Below are 23,131 nucleotides of genomic sequence, written 5' to 3'. Positions count from 1 at the left end.
AAATTGCAAATACAGTAAGAAGAAGAAGAAAAAAAAAAGAATCCCTTTAGCACCCTGCTTAGTGCCCATAGGATAAAGTCCATACTTCTTTGAATGAGTTCACAGCCTTCCATGATTTTTTTATCCCCTAGCATTCTAGCCTTATGTCAATTTTGGTTCTTTTGTCCTAAGTATATTGAGCTGTTTGCGGTCCCAGCACCATATACCTGGATGCTTTATGCCTCTGTACCTTTGTTCATAATGCTTCCTCGGCCTCAAATGATGCCATAGGCTTCATCTATCCACCTGGCAGCACACATTCTTTCAGGAAAACTCAAGTGTGAAGCTTTTCCTGACTCCCCCAGGTGGAACTGAACACTCCCTCATTTGTGGTTGTACTTTTTCTTTCAGTGTTTTATTTCACTTCTGTGTGCACTTGTCTTCTTTCATAAGTGGATGGTAAACCATTTGTCATCAGAGAACCACCTTCTCGTTTTGTCTCCAGGGCCTAGGTTAGAGACTAGTAAAAACTGAATAAATATTTGTTGATTTAAAGAAGGAAATGAATGCTTAACATTATCAAGTACTACAAAAAGGAAAGAGAGGAAGAAAATTCATTGAATATGGTAAGTAGTCATTGTTAACTTTGAAAGAACTGTTTCAGTGGGTTAAGTGGGGAGGGAGAAAGTAATGAATGAACAAATAGTGAACAAATAATCATTTCAAGTCTGGTTGATTTTTTTTCCCCAAGAAATTTGTCACTGAATGGAAGGGGAAAGAGAAGATAATAGCTTGAAAGAATTCTTTGAATTTTCATTTTTATAAATAAATAGAAACTTAATTATGTTTATAGGTGCAGAAGAAGAAACAACCCACAAGACAATTGTGATGTCAAATGGCAAGATTAGTTATATAGGAAGACTGTAGTCCTGTCTTAAAACATGCACATTGTAGTGGGTGATGGCATTGAGGAGGGCACCTGTTGGGATGAGCACCGGGTGTTAAATGGAAACCAATTTGGCAATAAATTATATTTAATATAAAAAAACATGCACATTGTAAATGGTTCCACTATTTATGCATCACATTTATTTTTGGTAACTGGGATGAGGAATTTCTGTTGGCTTTACCATTTTCTCAACCCCTTCAGATCAGTCTAACATTTGGTGACTCATTGTTGATGTGTATGAACTGTGTGTTTTATCTTCCACTCACCTGGTTATTGTTAGGCATGTGGAGGAAATGGGCTTTCTCTTTCTCTTCCTAGTAACCTCATAGATTATTTCCATATCTGTTTATCCTTAATATTTGCCAGTTGCTTTCTTCAGATCTGTTGCGTAATTTATTAATATTTTTATTTGGCTGTAGCTACTATGTATATTAACCAATCAAGATGTCTTATTTTACTTATTTTTAATTTTTTTTAAGTTTTGTTTTGTTTTGTTTTGTTTTGTTTTGTTTTGATGGGGCCCCTGGGTGGCTCAGCCAGCTAAGCATCTGACTTCCGCTTAGGTCAGGATCTTTCGGTTGAGGAGTTGGAGCCCTGCGTCAGGCTCTATGCTGACAGCTCAGAGCCTGGAGCCTGCTTCGGATTCTGTGTCTCCTTCTCTCCCTGCCCCTCCCCCACTCGTGCTTGCTCTCTCTTCCTCAAAAAAGAAATAAACATTAAAAAAAAAACTTGAAAAGTTTATTTTGAGAGAGACAGAGACAGAACAAGTGGGGGAGGGGCAGAGAGAGAGGGAGACAGAATTCCAAGTAAGCTCCATGCTGCCACCGTAGAGCTAGACACATGGCTTGAACTCACGGAACTGCAAGATAATGACCTAGGCTGAAACCAGGAGTTGGACACTTAACCCACTTAACCTAGGCTCCCCCAAGAGGTTTTAACAATTCTAGTTTTTATTCCTAAAAGCCTTATTGGTTTGTTTTCAAATACGCCTGGTCATATAGGACAGTCTCTTACTAGCTTTTATTTCGTCTTTTATTTCTTTAAATGTTTCATAAAGTTTTTCTTTTTTTCATATTCTTTGCCTGATAAGTCCAATATCTGAAACACCTGGGGGCAGATCTGATGTTTGCTGTTTCTGATACACTCATAATTTGCTTGCTTATATTTTTTATATCCCCTGATGAATAACTCTTGTTTAGTTGATATTAATCTGTGGGAATCTTGAGGGCTTAAATTGTTTTTCCAAAGCTCCTCTTCTGTGTGGAGCCACATGCCCCTTTTAGATCTCTGGCTTCAGGAGAGAGCTGCTCTCCTTTAGTAGTCCACCTTGCCTCTAGGCTTTCTCTGGGTGCTGGCAACGAGCATCAAGTCAGCCTGCCTCGGGGTTTACAGCCCACTGTGTTTTCTCTCCCCCAGGTCCTATGCACCCAGAATGACATTTTTTGGTTTGTAGTGGAAAAGGACCTCCTCCGTTTTTCTTGTGAACCCCTTTGAATCAAGCTTTTTCCTCCCACCATTCCATCAAAACTTCATCCTAAGGTTGCCAAGAACCTCCATGTTGCTAAATACAATAGCCACTTCTCACTTGCTGTGACAGTTAATTTTATGTGTCAGCTTTGCTGGGCCACAGATCCCAGATATTTGGTCAAACACTTTTCTGAATGTTTGGTCAAAGTGTTTTTGGATGAGATTTACATTTAAATTGGTGGACTTTCAGGGTGCCTGGCATTGTAGGGTAAGTGACTCTCGATCTCAGGGTTCTGAGTTCAACCCCTACGTAGGGCATGGAGCCTATAGGAAGGAAGGAAGGAAGGAAGGAAGGAAGGAAGGAAGGAAGGAAGGAAGGAAGGAAGGTGGGAAGAAAGGAAGAATTTTGTCAAATGCTACTAACTTACCCTCCTGTTGCAAACACTTTTACTTGATTTCTAGGGATTTTCCTCCAGCCTCATTGGCTAGAGAGGTTACACTCACAAATTCCAAATATGTATTTCTAGTTCAGACCTCTTCCTTTAACTCCAAACTCATATGTCCAGCTGCTTATTCTAAATGTATGCTTATTGTCTGATAAGTATCTTAAAGTAACATTTCCAAAACCAAATTATTAAGCCCCCCTCCCTTCCCATCCACACAGCCCAAATTGCTTATCCCCACAATTTTCCAAAATATGTGAAATAATATTGTTCTAATCACTGAGACCAAAAACCCCAGAGTTATCCCTGGATCCCTCTTTTTCTCTGACACCCCTCATCTAATCTGTCTGGAAGTCTTGATGCTCTATCTTGAGCATATAACCAGAATCCAACCACTTCCTGCAATTCCTGCTGCCCCCACCCTAGCCACCTGCCTAGCTACCCCCTGTCTGTTCTGAGCAATAGCTCTTACCTCCCAGCTGGTCTCTGCTTCTACCCTTCCCCCAAAGCATTCAGCTCTGCACACAGCAGTCAGAGTGAGTCTTTAAAAATAACAAAGCCCACCTATCACTCCTCTGTTCAAAACCACAGAAAGCTTTTTGAATCTGCTCAGAACAAAAGCCTTAGTCTTTACAATTTCCTAAAAGATCCTATACAATCCCTTTTCCTCTCACCCCTTAACCGCCCTTCCCTGGCAGGTGTGATCTCACCTCAGGGCATTTGATTTTCCCTCTGCTTGAAATGCTCTTCCCATAGATATCTGCATGGCTCCCTCTCTCACATCCTCTAGTCTTTGTTCAATGGCTGCCTTCTTGGTGAGGTTTTCCTGATTATTATATCTGAAATCCACCCTAGGGGTGGGTGCCTGGGTGGGGCTCAGTCGGTTAAGCATCTGACTTCTGTTCAGGTCATGATCTCACGGCTCAGTTTGTGAGTTCAAGTCCCACACTGGGCTTGCTGCTGTCAGTGCCAAGCCCACTTCAGATCCTCTGTCTCCCTCTGTCTCTGCCCCTCCCCTTCTCTCTCTCTCTCTCTCTCTGTCTCTCTGTCTCTCAAAAATAGACAAACAAAAGATAAAATCCAACCTATCTCCCATTCTCTATAAGTTGTCCCTCTTTTATTTTTCTCCATAGCATTTATCTGACACCTGCACCTTTTACTTCTTTATTTTGTCTGTGTCCCCTTCACTGGAATGTAAGTTTCATGAGAATAGGAATTTTTGTTTTATTCACTGCTCTATCTTCAATCCTTAGTACAAATACTTCACAACAGTAGGCCCTTAATTAATATTTATTTAATGAATGAGAAATATTACTCTAAGTACTCATCTTGGCAAGGTTATGGGGAAGAGGCAATCTCTCACGTTTGGGGAGGTAAGCATAATTCCATGCACTATTTTTAGCGGTTTTGTGTCCCCTAGTGAGCCATTTGCTCAGGCACTCACAGCAAATGCATTTGCACCTAGACCTGCTGGCCATCTTCAATCATTTACATTACCTGCCTGGCCTTGCAGGCTATTGAATTTTCCACGCCTGGCTCACATTTCCATCCCTTAAATGTCCTCTCCCTGCTCATGCATACACAGCAAGAATACTCGAAATTCTCCTGCAAGTAGCATGTTTTTTACATGCAGCCACCTGTTACACTCTTCTGTTTCTTCTCCCTTCTCCCAGCCTAGACAGTGCTCATTCTACTAGACTCAGTGTAAGCATCAAAGTCCCCAAGAGGCCTTCACTAGAAGCCTTGGCAGTGTCTTCTCTAGGTCTTGTTAGCATTTTGTGTAGAATTTAATGACAACTCTAGTATGTACCCTGTTGCTTTGAGTGTTTGGTTTGTTTCCTGCCTCCTAATCAGACCAAAAGCAAACTCACAGTGTCCTCACCATTGTCCCCAGGTCCCTAAAGCAGTGCTGGCACTACATTCTAGTTTCATGGACAAATTAATCATTGAATATCTGTTCTCATGTTTCTGTTCACTCTCACCGTGTTTTATGAGTAAAATGCTTAAAAGTTGGTCATAGGATATAAAAATGACACAACTGGATATAACCAGGAACACAATCTCCAAACACTGTACCAGAGTAGGACACTCTCCCTCAGAAGGATCTAGGGACAATTTCTGTACAGATAGGACATCCAGGATTGTTTTTCGAGAGGGTAAACGGAGCAGCAGCTTCAGCTCTTGTCTCAAATCTGCCATCATTTCAATGGAAAAGTCTAGACTATAATTTTTTCCACCTTTAGGAATGATGATAGAATGTATTTCTTGGCTTATTTGCATGATTTTTATACAAAAGTTAAGGTTTTGGAAAAGAAGGATCAACTAGGGCCCTTTTTCTTCAAGTTTCTAAAGAGAAACAAGCTTTTCTTTTCTCTTCTCCCCTAGATCTCAGATAATATCAGTGAGCCATGGACCTAGCTTGTGTCACATGTTTTGAGTACACTGATCCACAGTGCCGGAATCAAGTAACTCCACACCCTAAGAAGTGGCTCTAACCCAGGATGACACAATCTGTAGTTGTCAAATTGCCAATTTAAAGAAGAAAGAAATGGTTTAAAGGCTCTTTGTTACATAATAATGTTTTATTCAGAAGGAGAGGAAAAGTTGGACTGATACAAAAGGCAATTCTTCCCATTTTCCACTTTATCCCACAACCCAATCAATTCTTTGCTTTTGTGTTGTTAGTGTCTCCTCTGACTTTATGCAATGGGATTTCTCCTGAGCTGCCACTCAGCTGCTGGAGTCATGGAGAAGCTTCACACACCTCCCCAGAGCAGCTGGAGACAGTGACAGTGGAAAGAGCCTGACAATGGGTGGAGATTATTTTTAAATGTGGTTTGTCCCTGTTTTGTTCAGGAACATAGGGATTTTTTTTTTTTTTTTTTTTTTTTTTTAATGTAGATCAACAAGAGAGCCATTTCTTACCACTAGAGAATTGAAACAAGGAGGGAACACTTTAGTCTCTAGCCTCAGATTTTGAGTCGAGAGCAGAATACATTGCTTGATCATATCGGCCTGTAGTTTTCTTTCTTTCTTTCCTTCTTTCTTTCTTTCTTTCTTTCTTTCTTTCTTTCTTCTTTCCTTTCTTTCTTCCTTTTTTTTTTTTTTTTTTGGTAGTGTCTGAGGTAAATGTTCTTGACCTTTGTATTCAGGCTGATGACTGGAACACATTAGAAAAACAAAGTAAACCTTATGACTTGGAGCGAGCTTGTTTTTAACATTCTTTTCTGTCTTACTAATAACTAGGACCTAGCCCTGTAGTGAAATACCATGTAACAGAAACTAAAGAACTTTCTCTGTAACTTAACTAATACTCTTTAAATGAGACCTGACTTTCACTATGTTAATTGAATTTGACCATCAAGTGTTATACCTCTTCAGCTTTGAATAAAATATTTGTCGATCTAAATTTTTTACACTAATAATGCAAGGAGTAAGTAAAAATGCCCTGATCAAACAAAAGTGTATTTCCCTATCAGAATTATGAATACATTGAAGGATTTTTCTAGGCTAGTGTTTTAAAGAAGCATCAACAAACCAGATAAAGGGTACTTGAGTATAGGTTTTTAATACAAAATAATGAGACTAGAAGTAATTTACAATTTTCAATTTTAACATTTGAGTAATAAAAACTTTTATGAAAATCATCTTTCCAGTGTGAGGTTTAGAGCAGCACACATTTTGCACTGAATACCTATTGTTTTTGGTTGGCCTGGTACCCCTTTCTCCCCTTTTCCTGGTAATGTGGCTGTCCCTTAGGAGGAGACTTCCTCCCATGAAGGGAACTGCCCCTTATGACACCCAACTGCCTACCTCATAGGCCAATCTTGTTCTACTGTTCACAGGGTTTGAACATTCATGTGACCCAAAATATCAGTTCCTACATGAACTACCCCTAAGCTGGAGGATGTGCACACAGTGCTACCTAGGGCTCTTTTTGTGTGTCTAAAACAGACCGGTATGCTGCAGGACAGCTCGAAGGCAAGTCACAGAGAAACTGGTTTGACAGAAGCAGCTGAGAAAGATGCTGACTTTGCTTTGGTCTCTGCTCTGGTCTCTGAGGTCCCCGTGTTGCTGGGTGAACTGGCAGAACCCCAGGCCCTGAGGCCTCAACTCAGCCTATCTCAAAGATATCATGGAAGGTTCTTGGTAGTGTCCTGAGAAAGAATTCAAGGACAGATGCACAATGCAGCAGATGAGCGAAACAAGTAAGAACATTTATTAAAGCAAAAGTATACTCTGGAGATGTGAGAGCTGGCAAGAGAGAATGAGAGAGAGAGAGAGAGAGAGAGAGAGAGAGAGAGAGAGAGAGAGAGAAAGGGGGAGGGGGACTGCAAGCCCTGCAACCATGTTTTACTGATGATTGTTAATTAAGGGGTGGAATACTCATTACTTGGGGCCAGAATTTCTTGGAAGCAAGGTTTCCCACCTTTTCTTCCTTATGTGCTCAGGGGTTTCCTATCATGGTACCCACCATCTTGGGCCTGTCTGATTTGATCTGGCCTCTTGTGGAGTGCTTCCAGCACATGCCTCTGACTTTCCCAATAGCTGGCCATGACTTCCTCTTTGCTGGCTTCCAGGTATCCTTTTAGAATCTGACTGCCTATTGTAACACCCAAAAATGCAATTTTTCCTTTAGTGTGCTTGAGCTACCTCACTATTATTCCAGAAAATCCACAGTATTGATCTAGAAAATCCATCACCTCTTCATCCCAATCCAGTTGAAATTGGCTTTAGTACTTTCAACGAAAGAGTTCTGACTCAGGAACACGTATCTGAGCGTATCATATATTGACATTTCATGGTACTTATTGGAAGAAAATTTATTAGAGACAACTAAAAAAAATGGTATAGTCAGTTTGCTGTATTCTATTATATAATGTATTGCATATTGCTAGAGGCATTTAAAACCATTTGCTTTTAATGTGACCTCCTTTGGTAATCTCTATTACAAAGTTTATATTAAGAGTGACAGTAAATTGCTGAAATTAGGACCTTCCCGTAGTCTGAAATTTTATTTAATTTTCTATTATTTCTAATAGTTTTAAAGCACTACTGATGTTTTGTGGTATGCCCACATTATGTACCACCTCTATAAGCATGTGGATGGTCCTACAAATATTCAAATACTTTCAGCTTATATCATCTAATTTAGGCCAGGAAACCTAGATTCTAATCTTGGGTGTTTTGTTAACTAACTCTAGAATCAGGTATGTTGCTCAACTTCTCCTGGTCACAGGAAAGTGAAAATGTTGGAATAGGTCAGGGGTCTTCCAACTTTAAAACTCCATGACTTGACAACTAGAAAAAGTCAGTTTTGTTAGGAAAAGCGTTTGCTGATTTTACAAAAAAAATCAAACAGTGCTTTTCACTCTTTCCTTTGGTCTGTTTAACAAAAACATTTTGTAAATGTGTAATTTGGAGGGGGGGGGGAAGGGAACCTACCTGAAACAAGCGAATGCAAATTATGTTGGCCTTGGAAAAAGTTCTTTTGTATGAAGGACTCCAAATACATTGGCCTAGATGATGAACTAATAGGCAGCCAAAACACACAAACAAAAAAACCCAAACCCAACAACAACAAAACCCTTGAAAATGTTAGTTATATAACTTCAGGACCATGAAAGTATATTAAAACCAAAACCAAAATCAGATTTTGTTGTTGTTGTTGTTTTGTTGTTTTTAATCGTTATTTTTGAGAGAGAGTGTGAGCAAGGGAGGGGCAGAGGGAAGGGGTCAGAGGATCCCAAGTGGGCTCTGCTCTGACAGCAGGGAGCCTGATGCAGGGCTTCAACCCAAGAACCCTGAGATCATGACTTGAGACAAAGTCAGATGCTCAACTGACTGAGCCACCCAGGCACCCCCCAAAACAGGTCTTTTTAACTTCCTTAGTGAAAGAGAAATTTTGAGTTTGGAATTAAAATATCAAATGTAAAAACTGATAAACTGAGTACTCAAAGTAACTTTTAAATAAAAATTTTAAATATTTCTCTTAAAAATTCAATATTATATTAACTGTACATTCCTAAAACAAATGCTATATCCCTTTAGATTTTAAAATAGAATACTTTGGGGGTACCTGTGTGGCTCAGTTCGTTGGGCTTCCAATTCTTGATTTCAGCTCAGGTTGTGATGTTACAGTTTGAGATGGAATCCTGCCTTGGGCTCTGCACTGACAGCCAGCAGCCTGTTAGGGATTCTCTCCCTCTCTCTCTCTCTGTCCTTCCCCCACGGGCGCCCAATTGTGCGCGCATGTGATGTCTCTCTCTCTAAATAAACAAACATTAAAAATATGAGTGATGTGATAAAAAGGCATTAAAATTTTTTTGATGTTTATTTATTTTTGAGAGAGAGAGAGAGAGAGAGAGAGAGCAAGTGGGGAAAGAGACAGAGAGAAAGGGAGACAGAATCTGAAGCAGGCTTCAGGCTCCGAGCTGTCAGATCAGAGCCCGATGTGGGGCTGAACCCACCAACCCTGAGGTCATGACCCGACACTTAACTGACTGAGCTACCCAGACGCCCCAAAAAGACATTTAAAAAATTAATAATAATAAAATAGAATACTTTGGCAATTTTTCAAATATTGATTTTGCAATGTTAAAGAAATACCCCCAAATTTTCATTTTGTTTTGCCCCTAAAGGAGAGAGTGGCAGCCTGAGGAATAACAGCCAGTGCTACAGTTTCACTGCCACCATCTCATAGCTTTGTGACTGTGGTATGTTAGGCAATTTTGGATGGCAATACACAGAAACTCAACAATGTGCCCTCAGGGAATAGCATTGGAATTTGGTTCTTGTTCCTTTGGTTTGCAAAGAATACATATGCAAATGAGAAAAACTGAAATCTCAGCCAGGGATATCAGGCTTCCCAGGAACAACAGAGAAGTTGAATAACCATGCTTCCTAGAAGAGGGATGCACACTGGGTTGGGTTTTCTGGAACACAAAATTTAGGGAGTGTTCAGAACCCAAGGCATCAGATCTTTTCTTCAAAAAAAATTTTTTTAATGTTTTATTTATTTATTTACTTATTTATTTATTTATTTATTTATTTATTTATTTATTGAGAGACAGAGAGTGAGCAAGGGAGGGGCAGAGAGAGGAGACACAGAATCCAAAGCATGCTCCAGGAGAGCCTGATGTGGGGCTCGAACTCACCGAACAAGAGATCATGACCTGAGCAGAAGCCAGATGATCAATCAAGTGAGCCACCCAGGTGCCCCCAATCTTTTCCTTAGAGCGGGGGTTCCCATCCTGCTGAACATCCCAGTCACCTGAGGAGTGTTTTAAAATTTTTTTTTTTTCAACATTTATTTATTTATTTTTTGGGACAGAGAGAGACAGAGCATGAACGGGGGAGGGGCAGAGAGAGAGGGAGACACAGAATCGGAAACAGGCTCCAGGCTCTGAGCCGTCAGCCCAGAGCCCGACGCGGGGCTCGAACTCCCGGACCGCGAGATCGTGACCTGGCTGAAGTCGGACGCTCAACCGACTGCGCCACCCAGGCGCCCCAGGAGTGTTTTAAAAATACAGATTGTGTGGGGTGCCTGACTGGCTCGGTCCATAGATCATGTGACTCTTGATTTCAGGGTATGAGTTTGAGGTCCACCTGTGGTTTAGAGTTTACTTAAAAAAAATAGATAGATAGATAGATAGATAGATAAAAATAGTGAGACCCCATCAGCAAAGGCTCTGGTCTAGTCCATATGAGGAAATGCTCTGGTCACTTCATTGCTAAAAATCTTCCAGGTGGATCTTGAATGCCCTGCTCTAGGAGTTGCCTGATTTTGCTAGTCTCTCATTGTATGCTTTATGATCAGCCCACTACCAGTTGATTCTCTTAGCTTTGACTGCATGTGTCTTTTTTATCACAGGGTAAGTGCTTCATCTGCTTCAAGCCTTAGCTCAATACTACCTTCTCAGTGAGGCCTTTCCTATTCCTATTATTAAAAATTGTACCCTACCCCTTACACTTTCTAGTCCCCTTTCCTGCATAATTTTTATCCAACACTTATTGCCTTCTAATATACTTTGATTTACTTATTTATTGTATTTATCATCTGTCCCACCCACCAGAATGCAAGATCCACAAGGCAGAATTTTTGTCCATACTGTATCCCCAGCACCTAAACCAGAGATGCTTAATAAATATTTGTTGAGGGGCGCCTGGGTGGCTCAGTCGGTTAAGCGGCCGACTTCAGCTCAGGTCATGATCTCGCGGTCCGTGGGTTCGAGCCCCGCGTCGGGCTCTGTGCTGACAGCTCAGAGCCTGGAGCCTGTTTCAGATTCTGTGTCTCCCTCTCTCTGACCCTCCCCTGTTCATGCTCTGTCTCTCCCTGTCTCAAAAATAAATAAAACATTTAAAAAAAAATAAATATTTGTTGAATATAAGAGTTGAATGTGTAATGAATGGATGTTTTCTGCTTAGTCATTGGGCTGACATTATTCTGCCAGAGCCCTACTCACTTATGGGCACCCTCTGTGTCTCCTTTTGGATCTCTTGGGGAGATAGTATCCCCAATTGATTGTCTGATTGGACCAGCTTTTTTGGATTGAGGTTCCCCCCCCCCCCCCCAGGTCACTTTTGAATGGGTGTGACCTGGCTGTTATAGATCACAGCAATTAGCAGTGACTCAGGGATTGTACTGCCTGGGGCCTCCCCTTCAGCATGGGCTGTGGGTGGAGCAGTTTCTTCAAGAAACCAATTTTGGTGTTGGGTGACTGTTCAGCAAATTACCTCACCCTACTGAGCTTCAGTAAGGTGGCTTTAATAACACCTGGGTCTGCCTTACCTCACAGTGAGTTCTTCAGAAGTTCCAGTGAACAATGTGTGGGGAACATATTGCACATAAAAGGTGCTTTCAACATTCACTTATTATAAAAATAAAACAAGTGTGAAAGTTATTTAATTTTAGATGACATTTAAATGTGGCTTTTAATAAAAAGCCCAAAGAAAATTGCACGGCAGAAATTAGGAATTTAGGAATTGGTTGCAAAAGTGCCTTTAGGATGGTTTCCCCCCACCACTGAATGTTTTTCTTTAATGTTATTCTCATTTCACTGATTTCTATTTGGCAGGGACTCCTGATACATAACTTCCAAAAAGGCATTTAAGAGGAATAAATGCAAAGATCTGAACTCAGTCTTCAAAAACAAATTGCACAAATACAGGCTTAAGGAGACTTGGTTTTATAGCTATATATGTGTTAAAGACTTAAAAAGAATTTGGAGGTACTTTTGTTTTTAGTTGGCAAAACTTGATGTTTATGAATAATATGAGGTGGTAGAAAAGTGTTATTGTGATATCAAACTGAAATTTGAAATATCATAAAAATGTGGTAAATTATACTTCACTATTTCTTCATACCTGGGTTATTGGACTCAGTTCTGGATGCCACTTTTTAAGAGGCACTAGGGTATGATCAGATGAAAGTGTATGGAGGAGATGAAGGGTACATGTGAGTGAAGCATAGTATGTATGGGAAGGCATGTGCTATGGTTGTTGACTTCAAATGTTTAAAAGGCTATGTATGGAAGGGGAATGGGGCTGTTCTGTACTCAATACACGGTACTAGACTCAGGTCTCTGGGCCCTTTAATACACATTGTATTCATATTTATAATAATGGTTGAAAGTATTCTTATTTTCCCCTTTTAGAGTTGAACAAACTCACACTTGGAGTTGTTTTGTGCTAGTCCAAGTTCATACAGCTAGGAAGTTATAGAACTGGGATCTGACCACCCCGCTTTAGAACTTAAACCTAGTGGTATTTCCTCCCAATACCATAGCTACCTACAAATTTATAAGGAGACATATTTCAGTTCAATGTAAGGACTAGAAGGATTGTTCAAAGATGAATATCGTTATAAAGTAGTGAGTGGTTCCCTACCACATGGAGTTTGTGCCTATGCTGGACAGCTACTTTGTAAGGATCTAGTAGTCCCTCAACTTCTACATAGGCTGTATAAAGAAGGATATGCTTTGGCGCCTGGGTGGCTCAGTCAGTTAAATGTCGGTAAGTGTTGGACTTCGGCTCAGGTCATAATCTCACAGCTTGTGGGTTCAAGCCCCACATTGGGCTCTGTGCTGACAGCTCAGAGCCTGGAGCCTGCTTTGGATTCTGTCTCCCCTTCTCTCTGACCCTGCCCCACTCACACTCTGTCTCTCTCTCTCTCAAAAAATAAACGTTAAAAAAAAATTCAAAAGAAAAGAAGGATATGCTTACCTTCATCACAAAAATATCAAAAATGAAGTCTAATCATAGAGCCGAAGGAACTCCGAGGCCTAGTGAATTTCAGTGATGGAGCTATGTTCATTAATTCAGTAGTTATTGGAAAATACAGCGCCCAGACTTCACCCTGGATTTACAACCTGATGGCTTTTGTTTGGTTTTGTGTTGTTTTTTCTGTTACAGCAGTTAGTCCTTATCTACTAACTGGGTAATACAGTGTGGAGCTAGAGGGTTTGGAAAGAGGAAGGGCAGGGATGTTTGGGAATTACTGTAATGGATTGTTTGGCATGTTCTTGCCTTATTAAAACAAGGAAAGAATGTGGATGGTAGGAGGACAGGATTTTTAAAAAAACCTTTTTTTAATGTTTATTTTTTGAGAGATAGTGAGAGCGCCCATGTGTGTCCATGAGTGGGGGAGGCGCAGAGAGAGAGGGAGATGGGATCCTAAGCAGGCTCTAGGCAATCAGCGCAGAGAGCCCAATGTGGGGCTCCAACTCGTGAACCGTGAGGTTATGACCTGAACTGAAGTCAGACACTTGACCTATGTAGCCACCAGATGCCCCCAGGGTTTTAAATGATAAGCAGAGAGGGGTGCCTGGGTGGCTCCCTCAGTTTGACGTCTCTTGTTTTCAACTAATGATCTCACCGGTTTGTGAATTTAAGTCCCGCATTAGGCTCCACGCTGACTGTGCAGAGCCTGCTTGGGATTCTCTCTCTCCTCTCTCCAGCCCTCCCCCCTCCCACACTCTCACTCTCTCTCTCAAAAATAATTAATAAACTTTAAATGATAAGCAGAGAATGCCACTTTGTTAAGGAAGAATAGAATACTGTGAAAGGTTAACAAGACAGGGACTGTGGATTGCACTGTATATTTCCCTCCTGGTGAATAGCTGCTCAACCTTTGTCTGCTGGAAGGAATGCCTCAGCCTTCAACAAATATTCAAAGAGAAACTTCTTGGTGCTGAGCACTTTGCTAGGTCTGGGAACCAAAAATGAACTAGACAAAAATCTGCATCCTTTTAAGGAACTCAGTCTAGCAACAAAAGACCACCAAGCAAAGCAATGGGAAAAAAGTACTAAGGATAATCATAGCGAATACATAAAAGGTTTCATGAAGGCATAAAGGGAAGAGTATTTAATTCAGTGTAAGTGTATAGGGTGAGCACGTGGGTGTGTAGAAAAGAGGTGATGTCAGGTAAGATTCCAAAGAGATAATGATGAGTTTATTATCTTGAAGGATAGTAGGAGTTCACCTGTTTAAATGAGGGATGGATTTCAGATGGGGGTAAATGCACAAAGATACTCAGACAGAACCTGTTGCATCTGTGCGTGAAATGTGGCGGGAGTCAGAGCTGGAGCTGAAGAGGTCTAGGGATCAGATGGTAAAATGCCTTGTATACCATGGTAATTAGCTTGAACCTGATTGCCCAGGTGGAGAGCCTCTGAAGAATTTTAAAGAGGGAGGCTCTGTGGTTTTGGAGCATTTTCTGGCAGTCGTACGAAACAGAAGCAGAAATTAGGAAAGCTTGACCTAAAGAGTGGCAAAGAGGTTGAAATAGTGGAGACAGATTATTAGTCACAGAAATAAGCGGAAGAATTCATCCATGGGATTTTGATCAGAGAACTTTAGTGGAGAGAAATTTGATTGCCTAGTTGTTGGAATTGCAAGATTTTATCCATTGAATGAGGTGATACAGAAGCGAGTGGTACGGTGAGTAATACGGAAGGCCTGGGATTGGGACCATATGGTTGCCCTGTTTGTGTCTATTAGCTGCTGACTCTTTTGAACTGAATTCAGGAAATGACATAAAAATGATTTGCGCAACAAAGTTAGAAAAACGAGGACTCCGAAGCTAGTACATTTGGAGAAAAATAACTAGGGTTGGTGAAGATAGGGAAGCAGGATTATCAGAGGGCCATTTGTGAATAAATTTTGGGTCGCCCAATAGAAAAATCCCCAAAGAAAAACAAATGCCCTGAATCCAGCTTTTCCTCACTACGACCCATTTCCCCCCAGCTGCCTTCATTCTCCAGACCATGGAGGTTAGAATTTCGAAAATCTTGGAGACCATATACTCAAACCTATATGTGTCAGGCTGAGGACAGAGAAAGGAAACGATTTGCAAGCCGTCAAGTAGCGGGGTCTTTCCTTAAGACCCGGCTTCCAGACTCCAGCCCCAGTGCTCCTATCGTTGCCCACACCGCTGCGGGCTTGGCAGCGCGGAGCCCCGCGCGCTGCCAGCTTCTCGGGGTCAGCCGGGGTGCGTCGGAGGCCCCTTCCTCGCCCCACCCCCACCGCAGCCCCGGTGGGACTGCCCGCCCCGCCCCCTTCCGCGCCGGGCGGGGTCGCTGCGCCGCCGCTAATCGCGCGCGCGCGGGGTCGCGCGGACGCGGGTCGGGCCGCGGATGCGGGGAGGTCGCCAGGCCGCCCGCGCCGCCGCCCCTTGCCTGACGCACGGAGGGGCCGGGACACGATTTGCCGCGAGTGGCTGGAGTCGCCGCCGCCGCCGTCCAGGCCCGCTCCGCCCCCGGCCCGCCTTCCTCCCGCCTCGTCCTCCGCCTCCGCCCGCGCCTAGCTCGCGTCCCCGCGTCCTCCCCACCAACCCCGGAGCTGCCGGCCGCCCGCGCGAGCGCCAGCGCCAGCCAGGTGAGTGTGGCCGCCGCGCGGCCCGGGCGGCCCTGGCGGGAGGAGCGCGCAGGCCCCGCGGCCGGGCGGCGAGCGCGGGCGGGTGGAGGAGGCGGGGGTGGCGGGCCCGGCTTTCTTCCTGGGCGCGGGCCGCGGGGCGGTGGAGCCGCTCGGTTGAGGGAGGGGCGCCCGCGCCCCGCCGCCGCCACCGCAGACAAAGCGCCCGAGGTGGGAGCCCCGCGGGCGGCCTCTGCCTCCGCGCCGCCTGCCGGGTGCGGCCTCGTTCCGCACTACCCGGCCGCTCTCGTCTCCCCACCCTCCCCGAGCACCCTTGTTCATTTCTGGGTGAAAGGGACACGCATCATGCAACAGGTTTGGGCGTTAATCCTCATTTTCCGGCGGGTCTTGTCCTCCCGGCGTGCGGGCACCACATGCGGAGGCGCCGGGCCCCGGGGCGAGCCCGGCGGCCGGCTCTGGCAGCCGGCTTCTTTGTGTGGCCAGTGACCAGCCTTGCCCGGTGGGTGGGGGACGCCCGCCCGAGGCCCCCGGGCCGTGGCGAGGCTCCTGGATGCCTGTGTTGCGGCGTGGGGCTTGGCTTTCCCTGGGCCTGCAGGCTGTTAACATCCCTTCAGCCTTTGGAGGAGTCACAAAGAGAAGGAAGAGAGGGTTGGCAAGGATCTCTGGTTATGTATTTATTTTTTATACGTTAGGTAGACTGATAGTAGAAAGGAGCCGCAGTCTGGCCGGCTCGTGAAGTTGCGGGTGGGATTTCGACCTGGGATGCACGGTTTGGACTTGCTGCTGCTCTGACAGCAAGTGGTTTTCTTGGTGCTTTGACGTCTTTCTCTCCTACACAGACATTATCCCAGAAGTTGGAAGTGCTCTTTGAGGGAGTAACTGTACAGCAGCTGTTTGACAGGTCACCTCTTGCTGCACATTTTGTCCGTGCCAAATATACCCACAACACATCCTGGCATAGGTTGACAAACTCTCAAAATTGCCACTCAAAATCCGCCCGTTTTGGGAAATATTAATCCACATGGTTTTCTTTGGCTTAATCTGGGATTATTTTCGTACGTGTGAAGAACTTTTTTCTAACCCACCCCCCCCCTCCCCAGGAAGAATACTTAATAAAAAACAATTTATCTTTGTTCATATACCTTGGTCATGCTGTTACCTAGCTGGTTTTGTTGGTATGCTATTTTAGTATAACAATACTAAATGGAAGGAAAATATCTTACTTGTGCTTTGAGCAATAAAATGCCTCTTTGTTCTAGAACCAGGAAGTTTTTATACATAATACTTTTTGTGGACAAAAGTTGGTGACTGTCTTTGCCCCATGACCCAATACATGAAAAAATTCCCAATGACTTAGAAAGCATTACACAACTCTATAGATTGTTTTTCTATCCCAAACCCCAGGAAATCATTTTGCCGTGTATTTATTCAAGCAACATAGACTAAATTTAACCTTAAGTATTGGGCCTAACTCTATAAACTCCTTCAACGTTAGGAATGAATTGATTGCATTTGAAGAGTTTGCTAAGCATTTTAATCCCTGAGAAGAGTAATGGGAAGGAGTAATTGATGGAGATTAGGAACCCCTGATGGATTTAGCAGAGTGGCAGGAGAACAGAACATGAAAGGTGGTAGACGTTGCAAAGTTCCATCTACTTCGGTTTTAGTTGATAGGCAGGGGCGTATCTGAAAACTAAATGTCCACTTATTATAAAAAAGCAGAAAAACGTGTTACATTCTGACCTATTTGGTTTTTTTTCAGTGTACTCTGGAAAGACTCCTTGAAGCTCTTTCTACTCCCTACAAACAAACTTGCTATTAATAAGGACTTTTCTTTTGAAGAAATAAAGTTATACCAAATTAATGTGATCTGTGGAAAGTTTCTCTGGAATGATTAGTAGTTTTACTAAAAATACCATTCATCTGTATCACATCTGACTTCAGAGAGCTTTTCATAGCTGTTACAAGCTACAGGAACAACCTCTTGGAAAAAGTAGAATATTGACTGATGACGAGGAGCAGAAACTTAAATTTTTATAATAGTTTTTTTAATTGAGATATAATTCTTACACCAACAGAATTCACTCTTATAATGTGTACAATTCAGTGGCTTTAGTATATTCACAAGGTAGTGCAAACATCACCAATTCAAGAATATTTTCATCATGCTGAAAAGAAACCCCCTTACCCCATAACTGTCACTCTCATTCCTCATTAGCTGTCACTCTCATTCCTCTTCTCCTGCACTTGGCAAATATTGATCTACTTTCTGTCCCGAGATTTGCCTGTTCTGGATGTTTGATATAAAATGAATCATACAAATATGTGGCCATTTGTGTCTTTTACTTAGCATAATATTTTTAGGGTTCATCCATATTGTGCATTTTGCCTACTTCATGTTTATGGCTGAATAATGTTTCCTCTATGGGTATGACACATTTTGATCATTCTCTTATCAGTTGATGGACATTTGGGTTGTTTCTACTTTTTGGCTGTTATGAGAAATGTTGCTGTGAACACTCATTTACAAATTTTTGTGTGGACGTGTGTTTTCAGTTCTCTCGGGTGTGTACTGAGATGTGGTATTGCTGGGCCTTATGATACCAAACTCCTATTGTCCAATGGCTGCACCATTTTACATTTCCACTAGCAAAATATGAGGGTTCCATTTTCTCCAGGACTTGTTAATGTTGCCTTTTTGATGACAGCCATGCTAGTGGGTCTGAAGTGGTATTTCATTGTGGTTTTCATTTGCATTTCCTTAATGGCTAATGATGTTGAGTATCTTTTCATGTTCATATTGGCCATTTGTTTATTTAGACAAAATGTCTATTTTATAATGGTTTCTAAGTTTGTTTTCACATGTATTTTCTTATTTAGTCTTTGAAATGATTCTGTAAGGTAAGTTTATCCATGTTTTACTGCTAGGAAGCTAAGGTGCAAAAAGGTTAAATAAATTGCTTGTTTTTTAACCTTAGAGTTAGTAGGAGGGTTTGAATGTAAACTCAGATCTTCCTCCGTTCTTTCCACTCCAAGAGGCATACAGAAGTTAAATTGTGTTTGCAAATTTGCTCGGCTAATCATTGACACAGTGGGGAAAAATAAATAAAAAATCAAACAACAAAACACAGGTCCTGTGACCATACTGCCTCATATTCACCAGATTTTGTTATTTAAAAAAAAATTTTTTTTTTAACATTTATTTATTTTTGAGAGGCAGAGAGAGGCAGACAGAATCCGAAGCAGGCTCCAGGCTGTGAGCTGTTTGTTAGCACAGAGCCTGATGCAGGGTTCGAACCCACAAACTGTGAGACCATGACCTGAGCCGAAGTTGGATGCTCAACCAGCTGAGCCACCCAGGAGCCCCTAGATTTTGTTATTCTTTTAAAAATAAAATCTTTGTTTTCTCCTGTCCTAATAAGGTAGATATGATTTCCATATTTCCTATACAGAAGCAACCAGAAAGAGTAAACCTAGTAACAGCTTCTTGGTGGCATAGCTAATCCTAGAACCCACTCTTCACTGAGACGTTGTGTTTTATATTACCCTACAGCTTCCTTGTTCTGTTCTCCCACTGATATGTTCCCTTTATCTTAAAATAATTGAATAATTTTCCATTTTTCATAAATGTTAAAAATTTTCTGGGTTAAACTGAAATTAACTTATTTTTGAGCAGGGCAGTTTGCCAGTTTCATCTTGAAGTGCAGGATTACTGAGGTACATATTTCAGTTTTTATGTGGCACTCTGTATCAGACATAGGTATGCAAGATTACAGCTCCTTAAGTGTAGGGAGAAGCCATATGTTATTTATTCATTTTTGCATATCCATTGTCCAACATAGTGTCCAGCACTATGAATACAAATGAATTTTTTTAATCTCCCCCCCCCCAAAAAAAAAAACTCAATAAAAATGATCTGGTGCTGTTTTTTAGAATAAAGGCAGTAAAAATTCCAGAAAAAAAAAAATTTCTTACCCCTGACACATGACCTAAAAAAATAATAAATGGTAAAAATTGCAACTTGACTTAAAATTCAGCATGTATCTTATGGAAGGAAGTAACTGTTCCATCCTGGGTTAAAAAAAAAAAAAAAGGCCCTAGGGGTGCCTGGCTCACTCCATTGGTAGAGCACGTGACTCTTGATCTCAGGGTCTTGAGTTCAAGCCCCTTGGGGGGGGGGTGGAGTTTACTTAAAAAAACAATAGGGTGTAAATACCTGGTGGCTGGCACAAGTGCTTATAAGCTCAGTGCCCATGCATAGGAGCTGCAACCCCCCTCCATGTTAAATAAATGAATGCCCAATGAGTAAGTAGAAGAATTGGTTTTCATTGTAACAAATAGAGAAGATACAGCAAATGAGTATTTAGGCTGTGCTTTTCATTTATATATTTTAATGGAAGACATGATGCATGTTCATTATAAAAATTCAGGTAGTATGTAGGTATATTCAGTAAAAGCTGAAAACCTCCCTTAACTTCTTGTCACCGTCCTTTCCTTCACCCCCAAGATCATTCCTGTCCCAGGTAACCATTGTTAACGTTTAGGGTTTATATTTCCACCTGTATCTTTGATTAATGTGTACGTGTGTATAAATATATCCAACCATACATACATTCACAGTGGTTTTCCCTTTACAGATGGGATTGTACTACACATTTCCTTAGTTTTTATACTTATATACATTAAGATTTTTGCATTTATAGTCACAAAGGATAAATAGAATATTTATGTTTTCTTTTTGGTTTGCTATCGTTGCCTGGTTTTGGTGTCAGAGTTAAGCCGCCTTCTAAGAATGAATTGAAAAACTCTCCTTTTTTTCCCTTGTGCTCTGGAATAGTTTAAAAATGTCTGCCCTTAAGCATTTATTAGAAATTCCCTGATAACTTTGGGGGAGGGAAGAGATCTGAGACAACCTTTTAACTTCTTCCTGTTTTTCTTGTTCTGTTGAGTTTTGGTCCGTATTTTCTATTACATTTTTGGGGAAAGAATCCTTCCATATACACACTTCCCTTCCCTTAGCTCTGATGAGTAAGTTGAGAAAAGCAAATGGTTAGCTGAAGCAGTGGATGCAGGAGTATATGTGCTTTTCTCTTAGAGAGGTCCAGGGTAAGGCCCTATGCTTACTAGTTGTATAACCATAGAGAAGACTTTCTCTGTTCAAACTTGTTTTCTTATCTGTAAAATGGTAATAATCACTACCTCATAGGAGTCTTGAAAGTATTAAAACGAGATGTGAGCTAGCGTATGAAAAAATCTCAGTAGTTGTATCTAATAAAAATTGACAAATCTATAATATTAAACTGTAATGTTATACAAATGTAAATTTGTCACTGTAGTTACCATAAGTTGTTTTACTTTATCAAGAACAAGTTTAAGGAGAGGGAATGGTGGAGCTATGGATGGTTTCCACTAATAAATTAGAAGGCTCTATGAAAATTTCCAGGTTATTTAGAATTTGATTTTGGTAGACAGTGATTTTTAAAAACTGAGTTGAATTCTCAGCAGCTTTTTTTTTTTTTTAAGTTTATTTATTTTTGAGACAGAGAGAGACAGAGCATGAATGAGGGAGGGGCAGAGAGATAGGGAGACACAGAATCGGAAGCAGGCTCCAGGCTCCGAGCCATCAGCCCAGGGCCCGACGTGGGGCTCGAACTCCCGGACCGCGAGATTGTGACCTGAGCTGAAGTCGGACGCTTAACCGGCTGAGCCACCCAGGCGGCCCAATAGACAGTGATTTTTAAATACCTGCACAGTTTTGAGACAGGTTAGTGGGGAAAACACACCTGGATTAATCCTGCATTATCACTTATTAGCCTTGTGACTTCGGACAAGTTAAGAATTTCTCTCAGTAAAATGGGATAAATACATTAGCTTTATAGGGTAGGTGTTAGGAAAGAGATAAGTATAGTGTTCATCTAAAAAGCATTCAGGTTGTTTATTTTTATTTTTTAAAGTCTATTTTGGCGGGAGACGAGCAGAAAGAGATTAGCATAGTGTTTAGCATCTAATAGGCATTCATATTGTTTTTATTATTATTTTTTTTTAAGTTTATTTTTCGAGAGTGGGGGAGGGGCAGAGAGAGAGAGAGACTCCCAGGCAGGCTCTGCCCTATCAGTGCAGAGCCCCTTGCAGGACTGGAACTCAAGGAAACCAACCATTAGATTGTGATGTGAGCTGAAGTGGGATGCTTAACTGACTGAGTCATTTAGGTGCCCCAGGTGTTCTGATTGTTAATTCTTTTTCTTTGCCTGACCATCGGTGACAAACATGCGGTGCGGGGTTCTGCTGTTTTAATGCTGCTTGATGTAGTGGAAAGAACATTAGGCCCTTAGACTTTTAGCCTGTGTTTTACAATTGCTAGCCATTGGCCTTGGACAGATCACCTGCTCAGCTTCTGTTTCCTTACCTATAAAAAAAAAAAAAAGCAAGAAATTGAACACGTGTTGAGCATCTATTTTATATGCATTTCGTAGGTAGTTTACAAATCTTAACTTCATTTAAATCTCCCAATAATTCTATTGAATAGAGATGATTATTTCCCATTTTAATGAAACAGAGGTTCAGGGTTTTCTGACATTTATTTGGAGGAACCCCTGCCCATGCCTATCTATGTTCTTTCACTTGTTAGAGCTGTCCTCTCCTGGTGATGGTAGGGTGTGCCCCTGTGCACAGGGAATTCTGAATAAGCATACTGCAAACTGAAATACTAAATGTATTAAAAAACTCAACCACAGTTGGCTGAGACTACTTATTTATTAATGATTTCCATTAATAAAATACAAATAGAGGATGGTTAATGTATCCTAATGCCCATACTTAAGAGTAGTAATTTAAGTTTTTTAATACAGTACTTGAATTGTTGATAATCATTTTACCTAAATAATTCATCAGGCTTCATTGCATTTCCAATTTGACCAGGTAGAGGAGAGGGAATAGGTAATGGTCATACAGAGAAATCTAAGACTGTTTGATAGTGGCGCGCGCGCGTGTGTGCGTGTGTGTGTGTGTGTATATGGAAGAGCTCAGAAGCAGCAGTTCTTTGACAGCTTGGTGTTTACAGAAACTACAGGTTCTTGGAAAGAAGTAGGGAAAATCTGCATTATAATTCGTTGTCTACTTGCAGACTTGCAGAGTCATTTGAAAAATGAACCTGCCTTTGTCAGCTGGTTTATAAAGAGCTATTGATTATGTTCTTGAAAGGTTGTGATACTGTATTTCCTTTGATAGGGGTTGCCAAAGCTTTTGCTATGAGTTTCATTTTATTTGATCAGAGTCCATGGTATTGACTGGCTTTTTTGTAAGTTTTGTGCTAGGGATGTGCAAACAAAACAAAACAACAACAACAAAAAACCCGACAACAAAAAAACTGCTCTTGGGACATCACAAATTAAATTGTGATTGAATAATAGTATAGAAGGT

General features: G+C 41.6%; 1 protein-coding gene across 5 annotated transcripts in view; it reads left to right on the top strand.

The window, feature by feature from the left end:
- Positions 1–15,586: 15,586 nt before the first annotated feature.
- SESTD1 (SEC14 and spectrin domain containing 1) overlaps positions 15,587–23,131 on the top strand; it is a 157,817-nt gene continuing 150,272 nt past the window's right edge. For 3 of the 5 annotated variants that reach the window (XM_023259511.2, XM_023259513.2, XR_002744865.2), the window contains exon 1: positions 15,587–15,715. The gene's annotated coding sequence lies outside the window, so the exon portion shown is untranslated. Of the gene's footprint in view, positions 15,716–15,931; positions 16,067–23,131 lie in introns of those variants that run through there. The other 2 variants (XM_045034077.1, XM_023259512.2) reach the window with 2 other exon arrangements.

This window comes from Felis catus, chromosome C1 (genome assembly GCF_018350175.1).
Source record: "Felis catus isolate Fca126 chromosome C1, F.catus_Fca126_mat1.0, whole genome shotgun sequence".
In the NCBI taxonomy this organism is placed as follows: Eukaryota; Metazoa; Chordata; class Mammalia; order Carnivora; family Felidae; genus Felis; species Felis catus.
The sequence above is the reverse complement of the archived record's forward strand: the minus strand, read 5'-3'. Positions and strand labels throughout refer to the sequence as shown.